Source organism: Miniopterus schreibersii (assembly GCF_964146895.1).
Source record: "Miniopterus schreibersii genome assembly, chromosome: 6".
NCBI lineage: Eukaryota > Metazoa > Chordata > Mammalia > Chiroptera > Miniopteridae > Miniopterus > Miniopterus schreibersii.
In genome coordinates this window covers 71,175,507-71,188,798 of record NC_138107.1, presented here as the reverse complement: position 1 = coordinate 71,188,798, position 13,292 = coordinate 71,175,507, and the positions used below count along the sequence as shown (strand labels likewise).

Genomic DNA, 13,292 nt, shown 5'->3' with positions numbered 1-13,292 from the left:
TGAGAAATTCAGTATTTCCAGCAGCTAGAGAATAGATTTCTTGTGAGTGGGTGCTGAGAGATGAGAATGGCCACCTGAGCAAGGTTCTCTGCATGAAGATCCCTTTACTTCCTGCAAAGAATTTTGGAATTTGTCCTATAGACAACAGGAAAGTTTTAAAATAATTTTCAATCAAGGAGGGGTCCAATAAACACCATAAACTAATGTTGTTGAACATCCTAGGGATGGGAAGGAGAGTCTTAGAAACTCAGTATGCTAACCATTCCTTGTAAATGGTATATGCCAAGAAAAACTAAACCTTATTACAATAGATTAAAAGCCCCAAAGTCTTCAAAATTAAACAGAGCAGAAAATAAAACTGTTCTTCTCACTTTAATTTTTGCATGTCAACAGCAGCAGTGATAATGAAAAGCCATTTAAAAAGCACTTAAGTGTACCCAGAACTTTGCTAGGTACTTTCCCGAGTGAAGCCCAAAAACTAAAGTCAACAATTAAGGAAACAAAACAGACATAAATTTCTTGGGTCAACTAAGAAAAATAAAACAGTAGCATCATTTTAACACCTGAAAGTTCATGTAAAACATTCTGGAAGTATTGCTGTTCACATACTTACTGAGATTTACATTCTGAAGTGACCTACTAGAAGTACAGTTTGAGGTTACTGAAAATCTGCGAAAGGAAATTTGAACATGGCTCACTCACCTTGTGATTAAATTTGGCTGGAATTACTAGAGTCATAATCATACATGAATATATATTTGTATTAAAATACAAAATTTTAAATAAAAAGAATTAGCTAATTCAGAGACCTGTTGACTCCCCAAGTCATCACCACTTTCAACATACTGGACACATTAAGATAGAGCTATTCAATCGCTTAGTCCAAACATTCAGGTGTTTTCAAATCCTTTAACATTGGGGAGTTCAAAGTCAGAGGTGAAATGTAATGAATAGATCACTCCACTGGATCTATGCAGAGGTCTGTGAATTGTGTATGTGACCTTGCAGAGAATAAGCTCTCCCAGTATGTGGTACACCTACTTGATTAAGGATAGAATTTAAATTTAATGCTATTGCTTTTGTGAGTAGAATTAAACTTAATGGCATACAAGTGTAACTTTTTATGATTTAATTGTGGTCTTTCACAAGAAACATCACTGTCATTTTAAAAAGAAAGGAAGAAAGAATAATAGAAAACGTAGCAATAATTTACATGAAAATTTAAGATCAGTTCAATTTAGGCCACTGCTGATGTTTCTTCATAAAATCTATAAAGGAATAAAAGATGCTTTAATAACACAAATCTTTAAGTACAAATTCTGTGTGCCTCAATCAGACATATTACCCTATATGGGAAACATTTTAACTATTTTTATTTTCTTAGTACTAAACTGAAATAAAGTTACAGATTGGTTAATAAAACATTCAAGTTATATGAGGGTGGACAGACATAACTTTTGCCTATATAATTACACTGGAGATATTTTGTGGTATTTGAGACTTGTTTTTTTGTTCTGTTTTGTTTCTCCTTTCGTTTTGTTTTAGTGGATGACACACTAACATACTGGAGCAGGTACTGTGATCTGGCCACTTTCATCAAAAGATTTGTTCATTTTTCCAGTGATTTTCACACACTGAAAAAGACCCTCACAGAGTCTGTGGGAGGCGGCAATGACCAGAAGGCAGACTTGGTGAGTGATTCGCAGGCCACCACGTCCTAAGCAGTGGATATTTCCAGAACAGTGGATATTTCTCTAGTGGGCACAGAGTCAGTTTTCACTTGAATAAAAGGGCCTGTGGTTAAATAAGTAAAAAATGAAAACCACTGCTTCAGTGAAAAAAGACAAAGTTATAAAACAGATTAATAGCAGCGATACAAAAGTGTTCACCTAGAGAAAACCTTAAAAATACAAAGTCTGATATCCATGTAAGTTGAAAATATTTCCAAAATATGAATGACCCTATTATAATCTAAACTTGCCTCCTTTTAACTGGTTCAACATAAATGGGTAGATTTGAGAATCATAACCAGCATTTAGGCTTAAAACAAGCAAACCAAAAAACTAACTTCTAAGCAATGGATAAGGCTTGAAAAGCTGAGGAAAATTCTACATGTAAGTTAAATATTAAAAAGATGTAGTAGTAAGTTCTTGACATTTGGAAAGCATTCCAGAGTAACAGTTTCTCCAAATTAGTCATTTGCCACCAATCTTTATGATTTTGGCTATTTCAGCCAAGCACTTGTTCACTGTTATTTAATATGTTTCTTTAAATAGGTGCTTTTTAAAAATTATTTTTACTTTAATACTTTTTTTGGCCTTGTCTTAAACAATATTATCCAGGAAAGTATAGGCTTAAAATTAAATTTAACACATTTTTCTAATGTCCTTAGAAATAAATACATAACTAATAAGTAAAATGTTTGTTTGAATGCCACCTAAAATGAACTCATTCTGACTGGTGGGAGCAACTGCCCAGCACACTGCTTAAGGATAAGGGATCTGGGGTCAGACTGCAGAGTTGTGATCCTGGCTGCACTTCACTGCATGCCTGGGTCTCAGTTTCCTCATCTGTAAAATGGGAATAATTAAACTACCTAATTTTCGGCATAGTTGAGAAGATTAAAGTTAGCTAATCCACATAAATACTTTAAAGTGTTTTGCATAAAGTAAATCCTAAGTATATGATGTTAGGATGCTATGATGTTATGATGATGCTAGTGATTGATGATGACAATGATGATTAAACAGACAGAAAAATTACAATTATACAAAAACCAAACTGGCAGTTTTTATTTTAAAATATGCTTTAAGATATAAATATATGTACGAAAATATACTTCAGATATGAAATTTCAAGATGGCTATTCTATATTGGTTTAATAAAACTTCACTTTGAAAGTATTCCGTGATCATAGCAATTTAGAGTTTACCTAAAAATTTCAATCTGAAAAAAAATTTTTTTAAATGTACCTATGAAAAAGTAATATTAAAAAAATCCTAACATGAAAATAGGTATTTTTCTCATGGCCCAGAAATACATTAAAATGTATCTAACACTGTACATAAATAAAAGCTTTAAAATGTGACTATGTTGTATTAAAATGCTTCGTATGGGGACAAATTTAGAATTCCTAGCATTTTAATATGGTGCTATTCTTCATCAGCCATGCACTGCAATCTCAGGGTGAGGAGAGGGCCAGAGCAATGCTGAAAGGTTTCAAATATCAAACTGTACTATTATGTCAGTGCCCTAAGATCAATTAGCACCTTTCAATGACAGAAAAGGTTATGGTGAGACTCAGAGGTAGGCTCTCTGAAACTGTTTTAAACCACCCTATAAATGTGGTTTTGATAACTTAAAATGGTTTCTATTTTTAAATTAACCTGTTTCATCTCTTTTTCTGAAAGAGGGAAAGGAGGTAGGGAAGTAAGACTAGTGGTATTCATTTTCGGTACCTCTGTACTAGTAAAAACATGGATGGGGACATGGTAAGAACCACAGGCTTTCAAGAGTAAAATGGTATGTCACGGAGCCTTACAGTAATGTGCGGTGCCACAAGCACTGTCAGGTGACAGTAACATTTCCAAAGCCTTCAAACTCAAAAGCAACCCAAGCTGCTTGGTCTGCTTCTGAATATGTGGTTCTTGTTTATCTCCTTCTTGAACTGGAGTTCAAGCTACATGACACCAAGTCTGGCTCCGCGTACAATTTAATGAATATTCAGTGCTGCCCACATTAAAACACACCTAACTGCAAGATGCAGTATTACACGCGCTGCAATCAAATACACGTTGCGTCTCACCCATTTCTAGAACAAATGCCTAAAGGAGCGTGTTATTTCTTAGTTCACCGGGAGAAATCCATGAGAGCAGCAGGTACACTGCATGCTGCCTCGTGCCATTCCTCCTTGGTGTTGATTTCATTCACCTAGTAACCGCTGTAATAAAATCCCCCAACTGTATTTCTGAATACAGTTAGTTTAAGATACTCTACAGGGAGACACATTATAAGAGTTTAGAATACGTAAGAATAATATCCATTGGTTAAAGAAACTGTCACGATTGTATTCTTAGTGAGAAAATAACGAGGCGTTTGATAGAGGTTTGTTTAGCTCTGCAACGAGAGGATTCCAACCGTCTTCCACCTTTGATAGCACGCTTTTCTGTTTGTTTCTTAAATGAGTGATCTGAAATATTTACAACCAGACAGTACCTAATTTTAGGTTTTAAGTGCTTTAACAGCTCCATGAAATATGATCAGCAGCTGCAATACAGAACTATGGTGAATAAACTCCTTATAAAGGGGGGCCTGTTTTTACTGAATGTTCAGTGCTCCTGCATTTACCTAACAGAAGGGGAAAAAAGATAATGAAAAAACATAAATACCTGCACTCTTGAATTACTTAACACTTCACTAAGTCTTGAAAAGGATTATCTCCCCTCTTCTTAAACTCTGCATAAGAAGTTCCATTGGGTGAAATAAGTTTAATTTTATTATTTGAGAGTTAGAATGTGAACTTTCCAACCCCCTAACTTTTCATAACAATGGTTATGTTTTTTCTACCATTCTACCTTTCTAAAAATTCTAGATAATTCAATTCAGTGCATAAAATTTTTAAAAATGAAATACCAAGCCACACAAATATATTTTTAGATATGGCATCAGTCATTTAGAGCTTGCAACAGAGGTTGAAAACATGAAACTGGACACTCTATTTCCCGTGGCTATGTAAAATTTATTTACACCCCAAATCACAATATAAATAAAAAGGAAACACTTAGAAATGGAGAACTTGTTTTTCTTTTTCTTTTAACTCAAAGAGGTTTTTTTAAAAGAAAAAAATTTTAGCAAAATGACAAACTACTCATTTGCCAGTCTCTTCCCTCAAAAAAGAAACTTTTATGCAGACAATTTTTTTCAACTAGCTTCTACAAATACTCTAGAATTCACTATCAGTGCTTTTTAATAAGAATAATATTGTTCTTGAGCCACTTTTTTATAAAAACCTTGGGGTTTTTAAAATTTTTTTAAATGGAACATATTATTTAATAAATATAAACTTTTCATTTTGTAAAGGAGAAATTAAGTTTTTAATATCCAATAAAATAAATACTAACAAAAATAATCAATTTTAATTTCAGTTGTTTGTGAAACCACCTCTAATTATGATGGCCTTAAAATGTTAAAGCATACTATTTACAGGAAATTGACAAAGGAAAACAGGCATTTAAAAACCACATTGATTTTAAACCTTCACTTGTTATGAAAGACAAGGCTACAGCCCTTAACAATCAGAAAAAAAGGAACAGTTTCCGGATAATCTAATTATGTTACTTTTAAAGCTGTAACTGTCAAAGGTTTTTACTATCTTGCACAGTCATTTCTAAAAATTGGTTTAACTCTGAATGACTTACAACTTTTAATCAGGTGGAACAAACTATTTTTATGGTTTATAGTAACAATAAAATTGGATGTAGTTATATCTGCGTTTGGTATTGTTGCGATAAAAATTATAGACTCTGCCAGTCTGGCCCCACACAAAACACTTTGTCTCCTGTTACTACTGCCGCTTATTTCTTGAGATACTGTTATCCTTAAAAATACACAAATGCCTTTGAATGCAGTCTCCTAAGACGCACCATATACCACGTCCCAAGTATTCTGTTTTAGGGCTCTCCCCCAGCCCCCCTTCCTAGTTTTTGGTGGTTGGACTACAAGCTGGCCAGAAACATTTTAAAAGGAAAAAAAAAACACCCCACCAAAACAATGTTTCTGCTTAGGAAGTTCCGCCCGGAAGGAAAAGGGTACCTATCCTTGTCCTGAACAGCTTTTAAAAAATAACAAAGACAACGCAACAAAGAAAAAAAACACGGTCAACCTGCAACACTGACAGTCACCTACGCGGGAAGGAAACTTCAGAAGCTGCTGAGCGGAGCCCGCGGCGGTTAAACCGCCCCTGGGGCTCCCCACCTAAATCCCGCAGGAGCCCCGCGCCGAAACGGACGAGCGCCCCGAGGGTGCAAAAAGCGGCTGCGACAACAAAATGCCATATTCGAGAAGGTACGTTTCGCTCCATCAGTTACGTGGGTGCCAGGGTGCCCAGCCAAAAGGGGTAAGGGAGAAAGAAAACTGTTAAGTATGAGCTCTTAATGTGAAACCCAACCTGCTGGTTCTCTTAGGTATCAGATTTTGGAAGTGTCTGTAATGACAGCCAGGAAAGCAAATTAATGGCCAACAGCCCACTGGGTTTGAACACGAGACTCCTGTTACCTCCTCACAGATCAAGTACACAGCACACACGCACACGGCGGTGCTCCACGTGGAACCGCTGCGAAACCAAAACACACGCGGGTCCCTGCGCCCGGGCGCGAAGGGCCGGGGACCCGCACCTTCCCCCAGCGCCCCCGGTAGGATTCAGGAGCGACCGACCGCTCGGGAGTGCGGGGGCGAGGGGGAGACACCGTCTCCGAACAACACCCCCCCACACACGCACACACACGCACACTCACCCAGAGCGCAAACCCCTCGCCGCCAAGGCAGGGGCGCGGAGAGGCGGCGGGGAGGGGAGACGCCGCCACCCCACCTAGGGGAGAGATGACAACTCCACTCGCTCTCCAGTTTCGCCACCACTCTGCCAAGGGACTCGGTCGGAAAATTCCCTAATAGCTCCAAGCTGTTCCGAATAACGTCTACAAAGAAAGAAACATCTTTTAAGCGCTCCTAAAAGAAAGTTCTGGCTGCCGTGCGGCGCAAAAATAAAACAAGCACGCACACCATCTCCTTCCAAATCCCGCTGAACGATGCTGAAACGGGGAGCGGGGTCCAGCCCCACAACCACCCCGAACCACAAGGCTTGGAAACGAGAGAAAACCCGCTCCCCCAGCCAGGTCCCTTCGTCGGGAGAAGTTATAATCCCTCCGTGGCATCTGCGTCCCGAGCCAATGAACGCGACTCCTCTGACAAGGCGCCTCTAATTTCACGGACCCTGGCAAACTGCAGGAGACGTTCGGACCACGCCACATAAAAACTAGGAAAGCGGGGTGGCCGCAGGGTGAGAGCCCGGCCCGCGCCCGGGCCTCGGGGCGCAGCGCTCACTGTACACGCGCGCCCGGCGTCGCCAAAGCCCCGGGCGCCTGGGCCCTTCCCCGGGGCCCGGGTCGGCATCCTCGCGCCATATCTAGGGGGTCCTCACGAAGCCACAAACGTCACGGAAAGGACGGAGGGGGGACCCCGGGGCCCGCGCCTCTGCGAGGCAGGGGCGGGGTGCAGGTAGGGAGCGGCGCACCCCGTTCGGCGCCGGCTCCAAGGCGGCCCCGCCAGCGGCTGGGAGGCGGCGCCGGGACCCGGGGCGCGGGGGGCTAACTCCAGCCCCAGCGCGACGCTGGAGTCCGCGCGGCCCTCCGCCCGCGAGCGCCCGCGGGGACCCTGGCGCCCGCACTGTCCCCCCGCGCCCCCCGCGCTTTCCCGGATAGAGGGTACGGGCCCCTTAACGCTGAGCCCCCGCGGGCCAACCCCAGGATGGGGGCCGGAGGAAGGGGCGCTCACCTCCTGCCGCCTGGGTCGCCTCGGGATCCTGAAGTTCAAGCGCCTGTCCCGGCAGCGGCTCCGTGGGTCCGTATTGAGGTTATTTACTGTCGTTCTTTCCAGTGTCGAAGTTTCCCCTTCGCGCTGTGCCTCTGGTGAAAACAGGACATCCCCTTCGGTCACCCCCCAACAAATAGCGTACACAAGTGGGGGAGAAACGGGGCGGGGGGACAAGTCGGCTCCGAGGGGGAGGAGGAAGGGAGCGGAGCCAAAACTCCGGACTGACGCCGCGGGGGAAAGGGTGGAAGAAAAGCAGCCCGCGCGCGCCCCGCCGCCGCCGCGCTCACGCCCGGGCGCTCCCCAGGGCTGCGTCCCCCGCCGAGAGCCGAGCGACAACTTCAGGCGGACAGGCTCGAAGTTTTGCGCGGAAGCCCGGAGCCGCGGGGCGTGCGCCGCGCCGCGGGCGGCCTCGCACTTGCGCGCGGGGCTGGGGGCGGGGGACTGCGCCGCGGGCGCCCGCGGGAGGCGGCGCGGGGCCTGCGGGCGGCGGCGCGGGGCGGCGGCGCGCGGGGGCGGCCTCTTTTTTATTCGACCTCGGGGGACGGCCGCCTGCTGTCATCGTTTGCGGTCCTGCGTGGGGCAGCGCTCGGGACCCTGGGCGTCCCCGGCGGCGCCGTGGGGATCTCCGCGCGCTCGGCGGCGTCCCCACCCCGCCCCCAACCGTCCGGGCGCCGGCCGCCGCGACCTCCGGGTGGAGGGGAGGGCCCCCGGCCGCGCGCCCCGGCCCGGAGGCGGGAGCCGCCGTCTGCTCCCACCTGCTGCTGCGGGGCGGTCGCCGAGGTGCCTCCGTCCTGCCGGCCGCCTGCCCCTGGGGTAGGCCACTGCGGACGCCCTGATGGACTCCTTTCCACTTACCCCAAGGGAGGAGACAGACGGGACTTCGCCTACTTGCAACAACGTAAAATAAAAACCAACCCACGCCAGCCCGGGGAGCTCTCGGGGACGGGAGGAAATACCCTTTTGCGTGGAGATGCGTGCGAGGAGCGAATGAGCAGCCTGCGGGCAGGCCGCGCGGGGAAGGGCCTGGGCCCCTTCCAGCGCCGGGCGCAGGTATAGGCATCCCTCCCAGACGCCCAAAGGTCAGGCGCGACTGACTTCCAAGGCAGCGTCAGAGCTCCCCAGGCACATTGCTGAAGCGACATTTCATGCCTCAGCCTCCTGAGCATGTATTATGCACCCACACGGGGTTGCGCACACGTGTATATCGCAGCCAGAGGCTGAAGCGGAGTGGACGGTAAACGGCGCGTACATTTTGCAGCCATTTAGTCACCTCTTCCTAAAAGCTATTGTCTATTTCAGGAGCATCTTCTTTGTCACATCAATTATAAGTGTTTTTAGTGTATTGAGAATTGACTGAGCGTCAGCCTTTATACTGGCCACTTATGGTACGTGTGAGTTCATCTACTTTCACAACTCGGCGATGGTTATTTAAGCCAGCATAAGAGCTAAGTAAACTGAGGCCCAAAGAAACTAAGTAACTTTCTCAAGGACAAACCCAGTAGTCTCTAGCCACAAAGCCTCTGATTCCACACACAGCCCCCTACCCCTCCCCCCTCCGCCCCCACATACATTGCCTTAGATGTGGCCTGAGAGATTACAAGTTAGCTGGTATAAATTACTCCCATTCAAAGAATATTTAGTTGTAATACATTGTCAACTAAGTTATATTCCGTAAAAAGTTCAGGAAAAGATTTCCCCCTCTCCTTCAGCTTGGTTTTATGCAACTGATACGAATACTGTCAAGTTCAAAAGCAGAAATAGTATTGAATACTTGTAGTTACAATTTATTTTTTAATTAGTGGGGCATTATCTACAATTATTAACAGACAATGTGAAAGGTAAGGTTGTAAATTTAAACTGATAAATCGGCATTTATTGCTGCTCTCACCACTCACTGGGTGTCCTTCCCTGAGGATTAATTGGGGGGTGAGGGAGTTAGGCACTGACCAGGTATAATGTTCCCTTTCCTGGTTCTCAAGAAAGAAAGGGTTCTGGTGGTGGGCTTGGTGTAAAGAGGATTTGGAGTATGGTCTAGAGAACATCCCGGCCTGAAGAGGATGCCAGTTAGTATCCACTTAACACAGAAATATCAATGGGCAAATTTAAGTAACTTTGCAATTTATTTTCCCCTATTTTACAGGTGAGAAAACTAAGAGCTCATAATTTTTAGTTACTTCCTAATAAATGGCAGACCTAAGATCCAAACCAACCTGTGTGTAACTCCAAAGACCACCCTTAGACACTGCGATGTAACAGTAGCCAGAAAACTAGTAATATTTTCAGTACAGTGTATATGTTACAGGTAAAATTTTCAATTTAAATGTTTTGTGGCTCATTCAGTGTCTAGAAATTCTCAGTGGCTATAGCAAATATCATGTAAAAATTAAGTACAATGCTGATGTTAATATTCTCATAAGGCCACAAAATTTTGAATTTCATTTTGGAATAGAATGTTAAGTGTCAATTTGACCTCTAAATAAAGGTGGGAAGATGCATAATTTGAATAAAATAAAAATCCATACTTTGGTACACAAATATAGTTTTTAGCATGTTTGTTTACTCCCTTCTATAATCAGATTTTCAGCAATATTGACCTTGCTTTCAAGTTACTTTGCTCCCACATATTTTTTCTACATCTACATGAGAATACGTTTACAAAAGTTATTAAAAAAAAACCCAGAATTATAGCACAATATTAGTTATTCAACTTCTTATTACTACTTCCTAATCCATCTAGTCTTATACATATATTACATGGATACCACTTGGAGTGATATAAAATGTCACATTTTCAGTCCATATTGAAATAAGTGAGTATAATAAACAATTATAAGGTTATATAGGCGAAAGTATTGCTTGTTTAAACAATGCATTATTTCCAGTATTTGTATTGAATACCACTTTTATATTTATCACCATATCACCTGTAATATTATTTACTTAACATTTTTCTTTAAATAAGCTATTAAAGACATTTATCTGATAAAGGAAACATTTTATAGTCACCATAAAATGGAAAACCAATATAATTAGCCATGAATGGAAGGTAACTTTGCAAATGAATCTATATTATGGAAATAAAAATCATTTATCCTGTACCACCTAAAATTATCTCACACACCAGTTTGAGAAAAACTACTTTAAAAAATTACATTTGTTATGTCCCTCAGGCTCTCCAAACATATTTTCAAGCCTTCCTTTCCATTACCGTAGAGAAATGTTGAGTCCACATACTTTTAAGCATTACATTTTAAATCATGTTATTCAATTATTGATTTTCTTGCCTAAAATATACTTGAAGCACCTGACATTGATGATGTGCTTTTTAAAATTATATTTTATTGTTTTGCTTGCTATCTTACTTGTGGTAAAATTCAAATAATTCATAAACCAAATTACTCTCCTGAGAGACTGTACCAGTTACCTATTACCCTCCCTCTATCTCCACTTTCCCCTCAACACACACTTTATCCTAGGCCTTAACCACTGAAAAAGAAACTCTCCACTGTTAACTCATGAAGTGGCAGCATCTATTGGCCCAGTCTGGTACTGCAACAGAGTTCTACAAGGCAATGAAGAGAGGCCAAAGCAGATCAACAGAAGCTCAAAGAGCCCGGAAGGACACGTAGGGAAATTCCGAAGTCTGAAATCTGCTGGAAAATTCTGGAAGTGATTTAGAAACATTAACAGGTCCTACGTGACATGAATCAGGCCATCAGAATACCTATAAATGTTCAACTTCATCTGAGAAAAGACATTTATTCTGGGAAGAGAGAAAATATAACTTTACAGTGAAAATCAGTGGAAATATATAAAGATCACTTATCAGTAATTCCCTTACCCCCCCCCCCCCCCGTGTGGATGCTTCTGCAGTTATCACCTACTTTTTTTTTTCTCCAAAGTGTGCATGGCACTGTTTTGTCACTGGGTTTTATATAAGACAAATTAAACAAACAAAGCCCTCTAGGAGCTCATAAGCCAAATATAATTTTTATATTAATTTCATTTTAAGGTAACCTTAATGGAAAACAATTATATCACTTTAATAAGAACAAACTTTAGGCTAAAAAACAAAAAAGGAATGAGACACTACATTCACCCAAAAAAGAAAACAGAGGACTGAATGCTTGTAAAACTAATCCCAAAATAGACCTCTTGAGTTACTTTCCGTCGGTGTACCTTTGAACTCCAGCTGGAAGTGTACACAATTCTTAAAAAAATAAAATCATTCAACCATTTCTTAGTAAATTCTAAGCCAAACCCTTTGGCTTTGGGAGAATGGGCGTTTGGAGGCCAGCATCAATATGAACTGGATTGAAGACTGTTTTACTGACCTACTCCACCAATGACGGGACAAATGAGGATACATGATTGCCCAGGAATCTAAAATGCTGTGCTGCTGGTTTTCTAAAATCTATAAATAAACACGCTTTCTGAGCAATTCTGAACACACAGATCAAGCTTAAAAAGGTCTCCGCTGGTCTGTGTAAGTGAAGAAATCAGACCTGCCGGGGGGCCTGTTGGGTGGCTCTTCTCTGCTGGGCTCTCAGCCCCACTCCCTCACCCTAGGCCGAGCCTCTAAAGGAAAGGAAATGCGCACTCTCTGGGAGAGGAGCTCATTGTATTTACTTTCACATTCCCTCTTCAATTCCCCCCCCAAGTTAAATTCTTTCCCTACCATATTATGCAATTCTACTCTAGCTTTCATGTTTACACCCAATATCCAGATGCCTATAAGCAGATATCATGCCCACGTTTGGTCGTCTGTAGCCACCGTAAACAAAGGAAAGGCCTTTTAATTTTGTTTCAGAAGGTCAGTCTCTCCCAGCCCTGAATCATTCTCACTGCTTGTCTCTGAACTATTTCCAGTTTCGTTGGTGTTCATTTTTGTTGAGAGGTGTCCCGCACTGAATGCATTGCTCCAGGCGTGGTCTCGTTAGCATCCTAGAATGAGTCCCTTTTTTCCTTCCGTGGCATTAGGTTTGGGCTTCCCTGCAAATTCCCACTAACTCACGTTACTTTCATATTCTAACACACGGACATGTAATTTTCCCCCCTCTATTTTCAGTTCACACAGTGTTTCTTTGGCGTGCTATAACAGCCCTGATTTCTTGAATACTTCAAATGCAGGTTTAAATGATAATCGTAGTCAAAATATGAACAATGTCACTGTGTTGTTCTTCTGATTTCTTTGGCTTATCAAAGAAATCATTTCAACGTAGGAAAGATCCAATTAATCTCTTTTTTATACAAACCTTTATTGTTTATCCTTGTGATGTTTATCTGCTTATGAAAAATGTCCGCTGATTATAATTCAAAAGTCCCCAAATACACAATTCCATGATTGGTAGAAGGAGGAATCTTACTTTATGGATAGCAAGTAAATTGATTTGACAACTTTAAAGCAGTGCATTTGACTTGATTTACTCCAGCATCCGTTTATTTTATAAAACTGCAAAGTTATGAAGATTGCTAAATTGCCACAATCCATTTAGATTGAATATTTTTAAAAGAAAACTTTATAATATGAAAAACTGTAATGAAAGCTTTGTTTTGCCCATGTCTTCCATTGCATTTTAGAGCACATTTAGAAGGAATTTCTTTATACAATGTTTTTCGATTGTAAGTATGTGTTCTCAGCACCCCCTTCAACATGCATTACAATGCCTTTCCTGTTCACCTGATTTATTTATTCTGCTACCAAC

At 42.1% G+C, this 13,292-nt stretch overlaps 1 protein-coding gene across 11 annotated transcripts in view; it reads right to left on the bottom strand.

Annotated features, from left to right (window-relative positions):
- Window positions 1-8,662, bottom strand: part of EYA4 (EYA transcriptional coactivator and phosphatase 4) — a gene marked incomplete at its 3' end in the record, with an annotated part of 210,926 nt that extends 202,264 nt beyond the window's left edge. For 4 of the 11 annotated variants that reach the window (XM_081139561.1, XM_081139559.1, XM_081139562.1 and 1 more), the window contains exon 1: window positions 7,549-7,928. Of the gene's footprint in view, window positions 1-6,512; window positions 6,693-6,775; window positions 6,887-7,548; window positions 7,931-8,120; window positions 8,165-8,543 lie in introns of those variants that run through there. The other 7 variants (XM_081139553.1, XM_081139560.1, XM_081139549.1 and 4 more) reach the window with 6 other exon arrangements.
- Window positions 8,663-13,292: the final 4,630 nt, after the last annotated feature.